The sequence below is a fragment of the Panulirus ornatus genome, chromosome 37 (genome assembly GCF_036320965.1).
Source record: "Panulirus ornatus isolate Po-2019 chromosome 37, ASM3632096v1, whole genome shotgun sequence".
Taxonomy (NCBI): domain Eukaryota; kingdom Metazoa; phylum Arthropoda; class Malacostraca; order Decapoda; family Palinuridae; genus Panulirus; species Panulirus ornatus.
Genome location: NC_092260.1, coordinates 3,071,198 through 3,088,346, shown reverse-complemented (window position 1 = coordinate 3,088,346; position 17,149 = coordinate 3,071,198).

Genomic DNA, 17,149 nt, shown 5'->3' with positions numbered 1-17,149 from the left:
GTACATGAGACACACCAGTGTGGTATAATGTTGGTTACACACCAATATGTACATGAGACACACCAGTGTGGTATAATGTTGGTTACACACCAATATGTACATTGAGAGACACCAGTGTGGTATACTGTTGGTTATACACCAATATGTACATGAGACACACCAGTGTGGTATACTGTTGGTTACACACCAATATGTACATGATACACACCAGTGTGGTATACTGTTGGTTACACACCAATATGTACATGAGACACACCAGTGTGGTATAATGTTGGTTACACACCAATATGTACATGATACACACCAGTGTGGTATACTGTTGGTTACACACCAATATGTACATGAGACACACCAGTGTGGTATAATGTTGGTTACACACCAATATGTACATGATACACACCAGTGTGGTATACTGTTGGTTACACACCAATATGTACATGAGACACACCAGTGTGGTATAATGTTGGTTACACACCAATATGTACATGATACACACCAGTGTGGTATACTGTTGGTTACACACCAATATGTACATGAGACACACCAGTGTGGTATAATGTTGGTTACACACCAATATGTACATGAGACACACCAGTGTGGTATAATGTTGGTTACACACCAATATGTACATGAGACACACCAGTGTGGTATAATGTTGGTTACACACCAATATGTACATGATACACACCAGTGTGGTATAATGTTGGTTACACACCAATATGTACATTGAGACACACCAGTGTGGTATACTGTTGGTTATACACCAATATGTACATGAGACACACCAGTGTGGTATACTGTTGGTTACACACCAATATGTACATGAGACACACCAGTGTGGTGTACTGTTGGTTACACACCAATATGTACATGAGACACACCAGTGTGGTGTACTGTTGGTTACACACCAATATGTACATTGAGACACACCAGTGTGGTATACTGTTGGTTACACACCAATATGTACATGAGACACACCAGTGTGGTATAATGTTGGTTACATACCAATATGTACATGAGACACACCAGTGTGGTATACTGTTGGTTACACACCAATATGTACATGAGACACACCAGTGTGGTATAATGTTGGTTACACACCAATATGTACATGAGACACACCAGTGTGGTGTACTGTTGGTTACACACCAATATGTTCCTACGTACATGAGACACAATAGTGGCAGGAGCAAGTCAGTTATCATCTACCGTTGTCTACACTGCTGTGTCATGACCACATCTACTGCAACACTTGAACATGTGGCTCCTTCCTCTTGTGTGGCTCAGGTATGTACCAGGTATGTGGCTCCTTCCTCTTGTGTGGCTCAGGTATGTACCAGGTATGTGGCTCACTTGAATATGTGAGTACTTCCTCTTGTGTGGGTCAGTTATGTACCAGGTATGTGGCTCACTTGAATATGTGACTACTTCCTCTTGTGTGGATCAGGTATGTACCAGGTATGTGGCTCACTTGAATATGTGACTACTTCCTCTTGTGTGGATCAGGCATGTACCAGGTATGTGGCTCACTTGAATATGTGGCTCCTTCCTCTTGGGTGGATCAGGTTTGTACCAGGTATGTGGCTCCTTCCTCTTGTGTGGGTCAGGTATGTACCAGCTATGTATCTCCTTCCTCTTGTGTGGATGAGGTGTGTACCAGGTATGTGGCACACTCGAATATGTGGCTCCTTCCTTTTGGGTGGATCAGGTTTGTACCAGGTATGTGGCTCACTTGAATATGTGGCTCCTTCCTCTTGGGTGGATCAGGTTTGTACCAGGTATGTGGCTCACTTGAATATGTGGCTCCTTCCTTTTGTGTGGGTCAGGTATGTACCAGGTATGTGGCTCACTTGAATACGTGACTACTTCCTCTTGTGTGGATTAGGTATGTACCAGGTATGTGGCTCACTTGAATATGTGGCTCCTTCCTCTTGTGTGGGTCAGGTATGTACCAGGTATGTGGCTCACTTGAACATGTGGCTCCTTCCTCTTGTGTGGGTCAGGTATGTACCAGGTATGTGGCTCACTTGAATACGTGACTACTTCCTCTTGTGTGGATTAGGTATGTACCAGGTATGTGGCTCACTTGAATATGTGGCTCCTTCCTCTTGTGTGGGTCAGGTATGTGGCTCACTTGAACATGTGGCTCCTTCCTCTTGTGTGGGTCAGGTATGTACCAGGTATGTGGCTCCCTCCTCTTGTGTGGGTCAGGTATGTACCAGGTATGTGGCTCCTTCCTCTTGTGTGGATCAGGTACGTACCAGGTATGTGGCTCCTTCCTCTTGTGTGGATGAGGTATGTACCAGGTATGTGGCTCCTTCCTCTTGTGTGGATCACGTATGTACCAGGTATGTGGCTCCTTCCTCTTGCGTGGATCAGGTATATACCAGTTATGTGGCTCACTTGAATATATGGCTCCCTCCTCTTGTGTGGATCAGGTACGTACCAGGTATGTGGCTCCTTCCTCTTGTGTGGATGAGGTGTGTACTAGGTATGTGGCTCGAATATGTGGCTCCTTCCTCTTGGGTGGATCAGGTACGTACCAGGTATTTGGCTCTTTCCTCTTGTGTGGATCAGGTATGTACCAGGTATGTGGCTCACTTGAATATGTGGCTCCTTCCTCTTGGGTGGATCAGGTATGTGGCTCACTTGAACATGTGGCTCCCTCCTCTTGTGTGGATCAGGTACGTACCAGGTATGTGGCTCCTCCCTCTTGTGTGGATCAGGTATGTACCAGGTATGTGGCTCTCTTGAATATGTGGCTCCTTCCTCTTGGGTGGATCAGGTATGTACCAGGTATAAGGCTCACTTGAATATGTGGCTCCTTCCTCTTGGGTGGATCAGGGTTGTACCAGGTATGTGGCTCAGTTGAATATGTGGCTCCTTCCTCTTGGGTGGATCAGGTATGTACCAGGAATGTGGCTCACTTGAATATGTGGCTCCTTCCTCTTGTGTGGATCAGGTATGTACCAGGTATGTGGCTCACTTGAATATGTGGCTCCTTCCTCTTGTATGGATCAGGTATGTACCAGGTATGTGGCTCTTTCCTCTTGTGTGGATCAGGTATGTACCAGGTATGTGGCTCACTTGAACATGTGGCTCCTTCCTCTTGTGTGGGTCAGGTATGTACCAGGTATGTGGCTCACTTGAACATGTGGCTTCTTCCTCTTGTGTGGGTCAGGTATGTACCAGGTATGTGGCCCCTTCCTCTTGTGTGGGTCAGGTATGTACTAGGTATGTGGCTCACTTGAATATGTGGCTCCTTCCTCTTGTGTGGATCAGGTACGTACCAGGTATGTGGCTCCTTCCTCTTGTGTGGATGAGGTGTGTACCAGGTATGTGGCTCACTTGAATATGTGGCTCCTTCCTCTTGTGTGGGGTCAGGTACGTACCAGGTATGTGGCTCCTTCCTCTTGTGTGGATCAGGTATGTACCAGGTATGTGGCTCACCTGAACATGTGGCTCCTTTCTCTTGTGTGGGTCAGGCATGTACCAGGTATGTGGCCCCTTCCTCTTGTGTGGGTCAGGTATGTACTAGGTATGTGGCTCACTTGAATATGTGGCTCCTTCCTCTTGTGTGGATCAGGTACGTACCAGGTATGTGGCTCCTTCCTCTTGTGTAGATGAGGTGTGTACCAGGTATGTGGCTCACTTGAATATGTAGCTTCTTCCTCTTGTGTGGGTCAGGTATGTACCAGGTATGTGGCTCCTTCCTCTTGTGTGGATCAGGTATGTACCAGGTATGTGGCTCATGATGGCCAATGGTCCAAACATCTCACAAAGTCAACATAAACATGACACTTTTAGTTCACATGTTATATGATGAAGCCAAACTGATGGTGAGAATAACTGAAAATAACTACACCAGAAAACTGGAAGCGAGAATAACTGAAAATAACTACAACAGAAAATTGGAAGTGAGAACTACTGAAAATAACTACAACAGAAAACTGGAGATTCTTACATGTGTATTGTATCACGTGTTGTTACTGGACTATTGTATCACATGTTACTGGACTATTGTATCAAGTGTTGTTAGTGGACTATTGTCCCACGTGTTGTTACTGGACTATTGTATCACGTATTGTTATTGGACTATTGTATCACGTGTTGTTACTGGACTATTATATCACGTGTTGTTACTGGACTATTGTATCACATATTACTGGACTATTGTATCAAGTGTTGTTAGTGGACTATTGTCCCACGTGTTGTTACTGGTCTACTGTATCAAGTGTTGTTAGTGGACTACTGTATCACGTGTTGTTACTGGGCTACTGTATCAAGTGTTGTTAGTGGACTATTGTATCACGTGTTGTTACTGGACTATTGTATCACGTGTTGTTACTGGACTAGCGTATCACGTGTTCCTACTGGACTATTGTATCACGTGTTGTTACTAGACTAGTGTATCAGGTGTTGTTACTGGACTATTGTATCAAGTGTTGTTACTGGACTAATGTATCACGTATTGTTATTGGACTATTGTATCACGTGTTGTTACTGGACCAATATATCACGTATTGTTACTGGACTATTGTATCACGTGTTGTTACTAGACTAGTGTATCACGTGTTGTTACTGGACTATTGTATCACGTGTTGTTACTGGACTATTGTATCACGTGTTCTTACTGGACTAGTGTATCACGTGTTCCTACTGGACAATTGTATCACGTGTTGTTACTGGACTAGCGTATCACGTGTTCCTACTGGACTATTGTATCACGTGTTGTTACTAGACTAGCGTATCAGGTGTTGTTACTGGACTATTGTATCACGTGTTGTTACTGGACTAATGTATCACGTATTGTTATTGGACTATTGTATCACGTGTTGTTACTGGACTATTATATCACGTGTTGTTACTGAACTATTGAATCAGATGTTACTGAGCTATTGCATCAAGTTTTGTTACAAGACTATTGTATCACGTGTTGTTACTGGACTAGTGTATCACGTGTTGTTACTAGACTACTGTATCACGTGTTGTTACTGGACTATTGAATCACGTGTTGTTACTGGACTAGTGCATCACGTGTTCCTACTGGATTATTGTATCACGTGTTGTTATTGGACTAGTGTATCACGTGTTGTTACTGGACTATTGTATCACGTGTTGTTACTGGACTATTGTATCACGTGTTGTTACTGGACTAGTGAATCACGTTACTGGACTATCATATCACGTGTTGTTACTGGACTATTGTATCGCGTGTTGTTACTGGACTATTGTATCACGTGTTGTCACTGAACTATTGAATCACTTGTTACTAGATTATTGTATCAGTTGTTACTGGACTATTGTATCAGATGTTACTGGACTATTGTATTACATGTTACTAGACTATTGTATCAGGTGTTGTTACTGGACTATTGTATCACGTGTTACTACTGGACTACTGTATCAGATGATGTTACTGGACTATTGTATCAAGTATTGTTACTAGACTATTGTATCACGTGTTGTTACTGGACAATTGTATCAGATGTTGTTACTGGACTATTGTATCAAATGTTACTGGGCTATTGTAACAGGTGCTGTTACTCTACTATTGTATCAGATGTTTTTACTGGACTATTGTATTACGCGTTGTTACTGGACTATTGTATCACGTGTTGTTACTAGACTATTGTATTAGGTGTTGTTACTGGACTACTGTAGCAGATATTGTTACTGGACTGTTGTATCAAGTGTTGCAACTAGAATATCGTAGCAGGTGTTGTTACTGGACTATTGTATCAGATGTTGTTACTGGACTATTGTATCAAGTGTTGTTACTAGACTATTGTATCACCTGTTGTTACTGGACTATTGAATCCCGTGTTGCTACTAGACTATTGTATCAGTTGTTGTTACTGAACTATTGTACCAGATGTTGTTACTGGACTATTGCATAGTGTTGTTACTAGACTTTTGTATCACGTGTTGTTACTGGTCTATTGTATCAGGTGTTGTTACTAGACTATTGTATCAGCTATTGTTACTGGACTATTGTATCAGATTTTGTTACTGGGTTATTGTATCAGATGTTGTTGCTGGACTATTGCATCAAGTGTTGTTACTAGACAATTTTATCACGTGTTGTTACTGGACTATTGTATCAGATGTTGTTACTAGACTACTGTATCAGATGTTGTTATTGGACTACTGTATCAGGTGTTCTTACTCAACTATTGTGTCAGGTGTTGTTACTGGACTATTGTATTACGTATTGTTACTGGACTATTATATCACGTTGTTACTAGACTATTGTATCATGTGTTGTTACTTGACTATTGTATCAGATGTTGTTAATGGACTATTGTATCATGTGTTGTTACTTGACTATTGTATCAGATGTTGTTAATGGACTATTGTATCAAGTGTTGCTACTAGACTATTGTGTTAGGTATTGTTACTGGACTATTATATCAGATGTTGTTACTGGACTATTGTATCAGATGTTGTTACTGGACTATTGTATCAGATGTTCTTACTGGACTACTGCATCAGGTGTTCTTACTCTACTATGTATCAGTTGTTACTGTACTATTGTATCACGTGTTGTTACTGGTCTATAGTGTAACGTGTTATTACTAAACTATTGCATCATGTGTTGTTACCGGACTATTGTATCAGATGTTGTTACTGGACTATCGTACCAAGTGCTGCTACTAGAATACTGTATCAGGTGTTGTTACTGGACTATTGTATCAGGTGTTGTTGCTGGACTACAGTATCAGATGTTATTACTGGACTATTGTATTAAGTGTTGTTACTAGGCTATTGTGTCACGTGTTGTTACTGGACAAATTGTATCAATTGTTGTTACTATACTATTGTATCAGATGTTGTTACTGGACTATTGTGTCAAGAGTTGTTACTAGACTACTGTATCAGATGTTACTGGAATATTGTATGACGTGTTGTTACTGGACTATTGTATGATGTGTTGTTATTGGACCATTGTATCTGATGTAGTTAAGGGACTATTGTATCAAGCGTTGTTACTAGACTATTGTATCAAGTGCTGTTACCAGACTAATGTATCAGGTGTTGTTACCAGACTGTTGTATCAGGTGTTATTACTGGACTATTGTGTTAAGTGTTCTTACTGTACTATTGTATCATGTTGTTACTGGGCTATTGTATCACCTGTTGTTACTGGACTATTGTATCACGTGTTTTTACTTGACGATTGTATTAAGTGTCGTTACTACATTACTGTATCAGGTGTGTTACTGGACTACTGTATCAGGTGTTGTTACTGGACTACTGTATCAGGTGATGTTACTCTACTATTCTATCAGGTGTTGTTACAGGACTATTGTATCATGTTATTTCTGGACTATCGTATCAAGTGTTGTTACTAGACTATTGTATCAGATGTTGTTACTGGACTATTGTATCAGATGTTCTTTCTGGACTATTGTATCAAGTGTTGTTACTGGACTATTGTATCACGTGTTGTTACTGGACTATTGTATCAGGTGGTGTTACTGGACTAATGTATCACGTGTATTTACTGGACTATTGTATCACGTGTTGTTACTGGACTATTGTATTGGGTGTTGTTACTGGACTACTGTATCACATGTTGTTACTGGACTATTGTATCAGTTGTTACTCCACTATTGTATCACGTGTTACTTCACTATTTTATCAGGTGTTTTAACTGGACTATTGTATCAGGTGTTGTTAGTGAACTATTGTATCAGGTGTTGTTAATCCACTATTGTATCAGGTGTTGCTCTGGACTATTGTATCAGGTGTTGTTACTGGATTACTGTATCATGTGCTGTTACTAGTCTATTGTGTCAGGTGTCGTTACTGGACTATTGTATAAGGTGTTGTTACTGGACTATTGTATCAGGCGCTGTTATTTAACTATTATATCAGGCGTTGTTACTGGACTACTGTATCAAGTGTTCTTACTGGACTATTGTACCAGGTGTTCTTATTGAACTATTGTATCAGGTGTTCTTACTGGACTATTGTATCAGGTGTTCTTACTGGATTGCTGTCTCAGTTGTTTCTGGACTATTGTATCAGGTGTTATTACTGGACTATTGCATCAGGTGTTACTCCACTACTGCAACAGGTGGTTACTGGACTATTGTATCATGTATTGTTACTAGACTACTGTATCAGGCGTTGTTACTGGTCTATTATATCAGGTGTTCTTACTGGACTATTGTATCAGGTGTTCTTACTAGAATTCTGTATCAGGTGTTGTTACTGGGCTATTGTATCAGGTGTTGTTACTGGACTATTGTATCTGGTGTTGTTATTAGACTATTGTATGAGTTATTGTTACTGGACTATTGTATCAGATGTTGTTACAAGACTAGTATGTCAAGTGTTACCTGTCTATTGTATCAGATGTTGTTGCTGGACTATTGTATCAGGTGTTGTTACTGGACTATTGTATCTGGTGATGTTATTGGACTATTGTATGAAGTATTGTTACTGGACTATTGTATCTGATGTTGTTACGAGACTACTGTTTCAGGTGTTGTTACTAGACTAGTGCATCGCGTTGTTAGTGGACTATTGTATCTGGTGTTGTTACTGGACTATTGTATGAGGCATTGTTACTGGACTATTGTATCAGATGTTACTAGACTGTATCAGGTGTTGTTACTTGTCTACTGTATCAGGTGTTGTTACTGGAATATTGTATCAGTCGTTGTTACTGGACTACTGTATCACGTGATGTTACTAGACTACTGTATCAGGTGTTGTTACTGGTCTATTGTATCAGGTGTTGTTAACTGACTATTGTATAAGGTGTTGTTACTGGACTACTGTATCAGGTGGTGATACTGGTCTATTGTATCGGCTGTTGTTACTGGACTATAGTATAAAGTGCTGTTACTGGACTATTGTATCAGGTGTTGTTACTCCACTATTGTAACAGGTGTTGTTACTGGATTATTGTATCTAGTGTTGTTACTGGACTATTGTATAAGGTGTTCTTACGGGACTACTGTATCAGGTGTTGTTACTCCACTATTGTATCAGGTGGCGTTACTGGACTATTGTATCACGTGTTGTTACTGGACTATTATATAAGGTGTTGTTACTGGAATACAGTATCAGGTGTTGTTACTCCACTATTGTATCAGGTGTTGTTACTGGATTATTGTATAAGGTGTTGTTATCGGACTATTGTATCATGTGTTGTTGCTATTGTATCAGGTTTTGTTACTGGACTATTCCATCAGGTGTTGTTACTCCACTATTGTATCACGTTTTGTTAACGAACTATTGTATCAGGTGTTGTTACTGGACTATTGTATCAGGTTTTGTTACGGGACTATTGAATCAGGAGTAGTTACTCCACTATTGTAACAAGTGTTGTTACTCCAGTATTGTATCAGGTGTTGTTACTCCACTATTGTATCAGGTGTTGTTTCTGGACAATTGTATCACGTGCTCTTATTGGACTATTGTATCAGGTGTTGTTACTCTACTATTGTATCTGGTGTTGTTACTGGACTATTGTATCAGGTGTTGTTACCTGACTATTGTATCAGGTGTTCTTACTGAACTATTGTATCAGGTGTTGTTTCTGGACTATTGTATCAGGTGCGTTACTGGACTATTGTTTAAGGTGTTGTTACTGTATCAGCTGTCGTTACAGGTCTTTTGTATTGAGTGTTGCTACTGCACTATTGTATCAAATGTTCTTACTGGTCTACTGTATCAGGTTTTGTTAATCCACTATTGTATCAGGTGTTGTTACTGGCCTATTGTATCAGGTGTTGTTACTGGACTATTTTATCTGTTGTTGTTATTGGACTCCTGTATCTGGTGTATTTATTCTACTGTTGTATCAGATGTCGTTACTTGACTACTGTATCAGGTGTTGTTACTGGTCTATTGTATCAGGTGTTATTGGACTACTGTATTAGGTGTTGTTACTGGACTATTGTATCATGTTGTTGATACTGGACTATCCTATCTGGTGTTGTTATTGGACTATTGTAACGTGTTCTTACTGGACTATTGTATCAGGTGTTGTTACTGGTCTATTTTATCAGGTGTTGTTACTGGACTATTGTATCAAGTGTTGCTATGGGACTAATGTATCAGGTGTTGTTACTAGACTACTGTATCAGGTGTTGTTACTGGGCTATTACATCAGGTGCTCTTACTAGACTATTGTATTAGATGTTGTTACTCTACTATTGTATCAGGTGTTGTTACTAATGCATCAGGTGTTCTTACTGGTGTATTGTATCAGGTGTCGTTACTGAACTATTGTATCAGGTGCTGTTATGTTCTTACTGGTTTATTGTATCAGGTGCTGTTACTGAACTATTGTATCAGGTGATGTTACTGGACTATTGTATCATGTATTGTTACTAGACTACTGTATCAGGTGTTGTTACTGGTCTATTATGTCAGGTGTTGTTAGTGGACTATTGTATAAGGTGTTGTTACTGGACTCCTGTATCATGTGTTGTTACCGGTCTATTGTATCAGGTGTTGTTACTGGACTATTGTATAAGGAGTTACTAATGGACTATTGTATCAGGTGTTGTTACTACACTATTGTATTAGGTGTTGTTACTAGAATATTGTATCAGGAGTTATTACTGGACAATTGTATAAGGTGTTGTTAATGGACTAATGTATCAGGTGTTCTTACTGCTCTGTTGTATCAGCTGTTGCTCCTGGATTATTGCATAAGGGGTTGTTACTGCACTATTGTATCACGTGTTGTTACTAGACTACTGTATGAGGTATTGTTACTGGACTATTGTATCAGGTGTTGTTACTGGATTATCGTATCAGGTGTTACTCCACTATTGTGTCAGGTGTTGTTACTCCACTATTGCATCTGGTGTTGTAACTAGACTACTGTATCAGGTGTTGTTATTGGTCTATTTTAATAGGTTTTGTTACAGAACTATTGTATCAGGTGTTGTTACTGGACTATTGTATCAGGTGTTGTTACTGGACTATTGTATCAGGTGTTGTTACTGGACTATTGTATCAGGTGTTGTTACTGGATTATCGTATCAGGTGTTACTCCACTATTGTGTCAGGTGTTGTTACTGGACTATTGATTCAGGTGTTGTTACTCTACTATTGTATCTGGTGTTGTAACTAGACTACTGTATCAGGTGTTGTTATTGGTCTATTTTAATAGGTTTTGTTTCAGAACTATTGTATCAGGTGTTGTTACTGGACTATTGTATCAGGTGTTGTTACTGGACTATTGTATCAGGTGTTGTTACTGGACTATCAGGTGTTGCTACTGGATTATCGTATCAGGTGTTCTTACTAGACTACTGTATCAGGTGTTGTTACCGGACAATTGTATAAGGTGTTCTTACTGGACTATTGTCTCAGGTGTTGTTACTCCACTATTGTATCAAGCGTTGTTACTGGACTATTGTATCAGGTGCTGTTACTAGACTATTGTATCAGGTGCTCTTACTGGACTATTGCATCACGTGTTCTTACTAGACTACTGTATCAGGTGGTGTTACTGGACTATTGTATAAGGCGTTGTTACTGGACTCCTATATCAGGCGTTGTTACTGGTGTGTTTTTTCAGGTGTTGTTACTGGACTATTGTATAAAGTGTTGTAACTGGACAATTGTATCAGGTGTTGTTACTCCACTATTGTATCAGGTGTTGTTACTGGTCTGTTCTATCAGGTGGTGTTACTGGACTATTGTATAAGGTGTTGTTACTGGACTACTGTATAATGTGTTGTTACTCCACAATTGTATCAGGTGTTGTTACTGGTCTATTGTATCAGGTGTTGTTACTGGACTATTGTATATAGTGTTGTTACTGAACTATTGTATCAGTTGTTACTCCACAATTGTATCAGGTGTTTTTACTGGACTATTGTATCGTGTTGTTACTGGACTACTGTATCAGGTGTTGTTACTGGATGATTGTATCACGAATCATTACTTAACAACTGTATCAGGTGTTGTTACTGGTCTATTGTATCAGGTGTTGTTACTGGACTATTGTATAAGGTGTTGTTACTGGACTCCTGTATCAGGTGTTGTTACTGGTCTATTGTATCAGGTGTTGTGACTGGGCTATTGTATAAGGTGCTGTAACTGGACAACTGTATCAGGTGTTGTTACTCCACTATTGTATTAGGTGATGTTACTGGAGTATTGTACAAGGTGCTGTTACTGACAATGGTATAATGTGCTGTTACTGCACTACTGTATGAGGTGTTGTTACTGGTCTGTTCTATCAGGTGGTGTTACTGGACTATAGTATAAGTTGTTGTTACTGGATGATTGTATCACGAATTATTACTTAACAACTGTATCAGGTGTTGTTACTGGTCTATTGTATCACGTGTTGTTACTGGATTATTGTATAAGGTGTTGTTACTGGACTCCTGTATCAGGTGTTGTTACTGGTCTATTGTATCAGGTGTTGTTACCGGACAATTGTATCAGGTGTTCTTACTGGACTATTGTCCCAGGTGTTGTTATTGGACTATTGTATAAGGTGTTGTTACTGAACTTTTGTATCAGATGTTGTTACTCCACTATTGTATCAAGTGTTGTTACTGGACTATTGTATAGTGTTGTTACTGGACTATTGTATCAGGTGTTGTTACTGGACTATTGTATCACGTGTTCTTATTGGACTATTGTATCACGTGTTGTTACTGGACTATTGTCTCAGGTGCTGTTACTGGACTATCGTATCAAGTGTTGTTACTTGACTACTGTATCAGGTGTTGTTATTGGACTATTGTATCAGGTGTTACTCCATTATTGTATTAGGTGTTGTTACTGGACTATTGAATTAGGTGTTGTTACTGGTCTATTGTATCAGGTGTTGTTACTGGTCTATTGTATCAGGTGTTGTTACTAGTCTACTGTATCAGGTGTTGTTACTGGAATATTGTATTTGGTGTTGTTACTCCACTACTGTATCAGGTTTTGTTACTGTACTATCGTATCAGGTGTTGTTATTCCATTATTTTATCACATGCTACTTCACTACTGTATCCGGTGTTGTTACTGGACTATTGTATTAAGCGTTGTTACTCCAATATTATATCAAGTGTTGTTACTAAACTATTGTATCAGGTGTTGTTACTCCACTACTGTATCAGATGTTGTTTCTGGACTATTGTATCAGGTTTTGTTACTATACTATTGTATCAGGTGTTGTTACTGGATTATTTATAAGGTGTTGTTATTGGATTATTGTATCATGTGTTGTTACTAGACTACTGTATCAGTTGTTGCTACTGGTCTATTGTATCAGGTCTTGTTACTAGACTACTGTATCAGGTGTTGTTACTGGTCTATTGTAACAGGTGTTGTTATTGGCCTATTGTATAAGGTGTTGTTACTGGAATACTGTATCAGGTGTTGTTACTCCACTATTGTATCAGGTGTTGTCGCTGGATTATTGTATAAGGTGTTACTGGACTACTGTATAAGGTGTTGTTACTGGAATACTATATCAGGTGTTGTTACTCCACTATTGTAGCAGGTGTTGTGGCTGGGTTATTGTATAAGGTGTTATTGGACGATTGTACCATGTGTTGTTACTAGACAACTGTACCAGGTGTTGTTACTGGTCTATTGTAACAGGTGTTGTTACTGGATTACTGTATAAGGTGTTGTTACTGGATTCCTGTATCAGGTGTTGTTACTGGTCTATCTTATCTGGTGTTGTTACCGGACTACTGTATAAGATGTTGTTACTTGACAATTGTATCAGGCGCTGTTACTCCACTATTGTATCCTGGTGTTGTTACTGGGCTATTGTATCATGTGATGTTACTGGACTATTGTATAAGGTGTTGCTACTGGACCACTGTATCAGGTGTTGCTACTGGTTTATTGTATCAGGTTACTGGACTATGGTATACGGTATTGCTACTGGACTATTGTATCGGGTGTTGTTACTGGACTGTTGTATCAGGTGATGTTACTGAACTATTGTATCAGGTGTTGTTACTGGACTATTGTATCGGGTGTTGTTACTGAACTGTTGTATCAGGTGATGTTACTGAACTGTTGTATCAGGTGATGTTACTGAACTATTGTATCAGGTGTTGCTACTGGACTATTGTATCGGGTGTTGTTACTGGACTGTTGTATCAGGTGATGTTACTGAACTATTGTATCAGGTGTTGTTACTGGACTATTGTATCATATGTTGTTACTGTACTATTGTATCAGTGTTGTTATTGGACTATTGTATCAGGTATTGTTACTGAACTATTGTATCAGGTGCTGTTACTCCACTACTGTATCAGGTGATGCTATTGGACTATTGTACCAGGTGTTGTTACTAGACTACTGTGTCAGGTGGTGTTACTGGTCTATTTCATCAGGTGTTGTTACAGGACTATTGTATCAGGTCTTGTTACTAGACTACTGTATTAGGTGTTTTACTGGAATATTGTATCAGGTGTTGTTACTGGACTATTTTATCTGGTTTGTTATTGGAGTATTGTATGAGGTATTGTTACTGGGCTATTGTATCAGATGTTGTTACTAGACTACTGTATCAGGTGTTGTTACTGATCTATTGTATCACGTGTTGTTACTGAACTATTGTATCACGTGTTACTGGACTATTGTATCAGGTGTTATTACTAGACAACTGTATCAGTTGTTACTGGTTTATTGCATCAGATGTTGTTACTTGACTATTGTATCAGGTGTTTTTACTCCACTATTGTATCAGGTGTTGTTACTGGACTATTGTATCAAATGTTGTTGCTGGACTATTGTATAAGGTGTTGCTACTGTACTGCTGTATCAGGTGGTTACTCGTCTATTGTATCAGATGTTGTTACTGGACTATTGTATAAGGTGTTGCTACTCAGTTATTGTATCAGGTGTTGTTACTCTACTATTGTATCAAGTGTTGTTACTTCACTATTGTTTCAGGTGTTTTTACTGGACGTTTGTACCAAATGTTGTTATTGGACTACTGTATCGGGTTTTTTACGGGACTATTGTATCACATGTTGTTACTGGACTATTGTATTAGGTGTTGTTACTCCAATACTGTATCACGTGTTGTTACTGGACTATTGTATCAGGTATTGTTACTCCACTACTGTATCACGTGTTTCTGAACTATTGTATCAAGTGTTGTTACTGAACTACTGTGTCAGGTGTTGTTACTGGACTATTGTATCTGGTCTTGTTACTGGACTGTTGTATCAGGTGTTGTTACTCCACTATTGTATCACGTGTTACTTCACTATTGTATCAGGTGTTTTTACTGGACTACTGTATCAGGCGTTGTTACTCCACTATTGTATCACGTGTTGTTACTGAACTATTGTATCAGGTGTTGTTACTCTAATTTTGTATCAGGTGTTGTTTCTGGACTATTGTATCAGGTGTTGTTACTCCACTACTGTATCACGTGTTCTTACTCCATTATTGTATCCCGTGTTGTTACTGAACTATTGTATCACGCGTTGTTAGTCCACTATTGTATCAGGTGTTGTTACTCCACTATTGTATCACGTGTTGTTATTGAACTATTGTAACAGGTGTTGTTGCTTCGCTATTGTGTCAGGTGTTGTTACTGGACTTTTGTACCAAGCGTTGTTACTGGACTACTGTATCAGGTATTGTTACTGGACTATTGTATCAGGTGTTGTTACTGGACTTTTGTACCAAGCGTTGTTACTGGACTACTGTATCAGGTGTTGTTACTGGACTATTGTATCAGGTGTTGTTACTGGACTTTTGTACCAAGCGTTGTTACTGGACTACTGTAACAGGTGTTGTTACTGGACTATTGTATCAGGTGTTGTTACTGGACTTTTGTACCAAGCGTTGTTACTGGACTACTGTATCAGGTGTTGTTACTGGACTATTGTATCAGGTGTTGTCACTGGACTTTTGTACCAAGCGTTGTTACTGGACTACTGTATCAGGTGTTGTTACTGGACTATTGTATCAGGTGTTGTTACTGGACTTTTGTACCAAGCGTTGTTACTGGACTACTGTATCAGGTATTGTTACTGGACTATTGTATCAGGTGTTGTTACTGGACTTTTGTACCAAGCGTTGTTACTGGACTACCGTATCAGGTGTTGTTACTGGACTATTGTATCAGGTGTTGTTACTGGACTTTTGTACCAAGCGTTGTTACTGGACTACTGTAACAGGTGTTGTTACTGGACTATTGTATCAGGTGTTGTTACTGGACTTTTGTACCAAGCGTTGTTACTGGACTACTGTATCAGGTGTTGTTACTGGACTATTGTATCAGGTGTTGTTACAGGACTATTGTATCAGGTGTTGTTACTGGACTATTGTATCAGGTGTTGTTACTGGACTATTGTATCAGGTGTTGTTACTGGACTACTGTATCAGGTGTTGTTACTGGACTATTGTATCAGGTGTTGTTACTGGACTACTGTATCAGGTGTTGTTACTGGACTATTGTATCAGGTGTTGTTACTGGACTATTGTATCAGGTGTTGTTTCTGGACTATTGTATCAGGTGTTGTTACAGGACTATTGTATCAGGTGTTGTTTCTGGACTATTGTATCAGGTGTTGTTACTGGACTATTGCATCATGTGTTGTTACAGGACCATTGTATCTGGTGTTGTTACTGGACTAACATTACTGGTCTTATGGTGTTACGTGACCTACTTCCTGACCCCATAACACTTCCTTTATCAGGTCACAGCATGAGCCCATCCCACTTCCTGTGCCAGGTCACGGCATGACCCCATCCCACTTCCTGTGCAAGGTCACAGCATGACCCCATCCCACTTCCTGTGCAAGGTCACAGCATGACCCCATCCCACTTCCTGTGCAAGGTCACAGCATGACCCCATCCCACTTCCTGTGCCAGGTCACAGCATGGCCCCATCCCACTTCCTGTGCCAGGTCACAGCATGGCCCCATCCCACTTCCTGTGCCAGATCACAGCATGACCCCATCCCACTTCCTGTGCCATGTTGAAGACGGACGTGTTAACTCATTCCAGTGTTAACAATAGCTGCTGTCGTGTGGCCTGGTTGGTCACTGCTGCAGTGAGGTTGGTACCTGGCTGGTCACTGCTGCAGTAAGGCTGGTACCTGGCTGGTCACTGCTGCAGTAAGGCTGGTACCTGGCTGGTCACTGCTGCAGTAAGGCTGGTACCTGGCTGGTCACTGCTGCAGTAA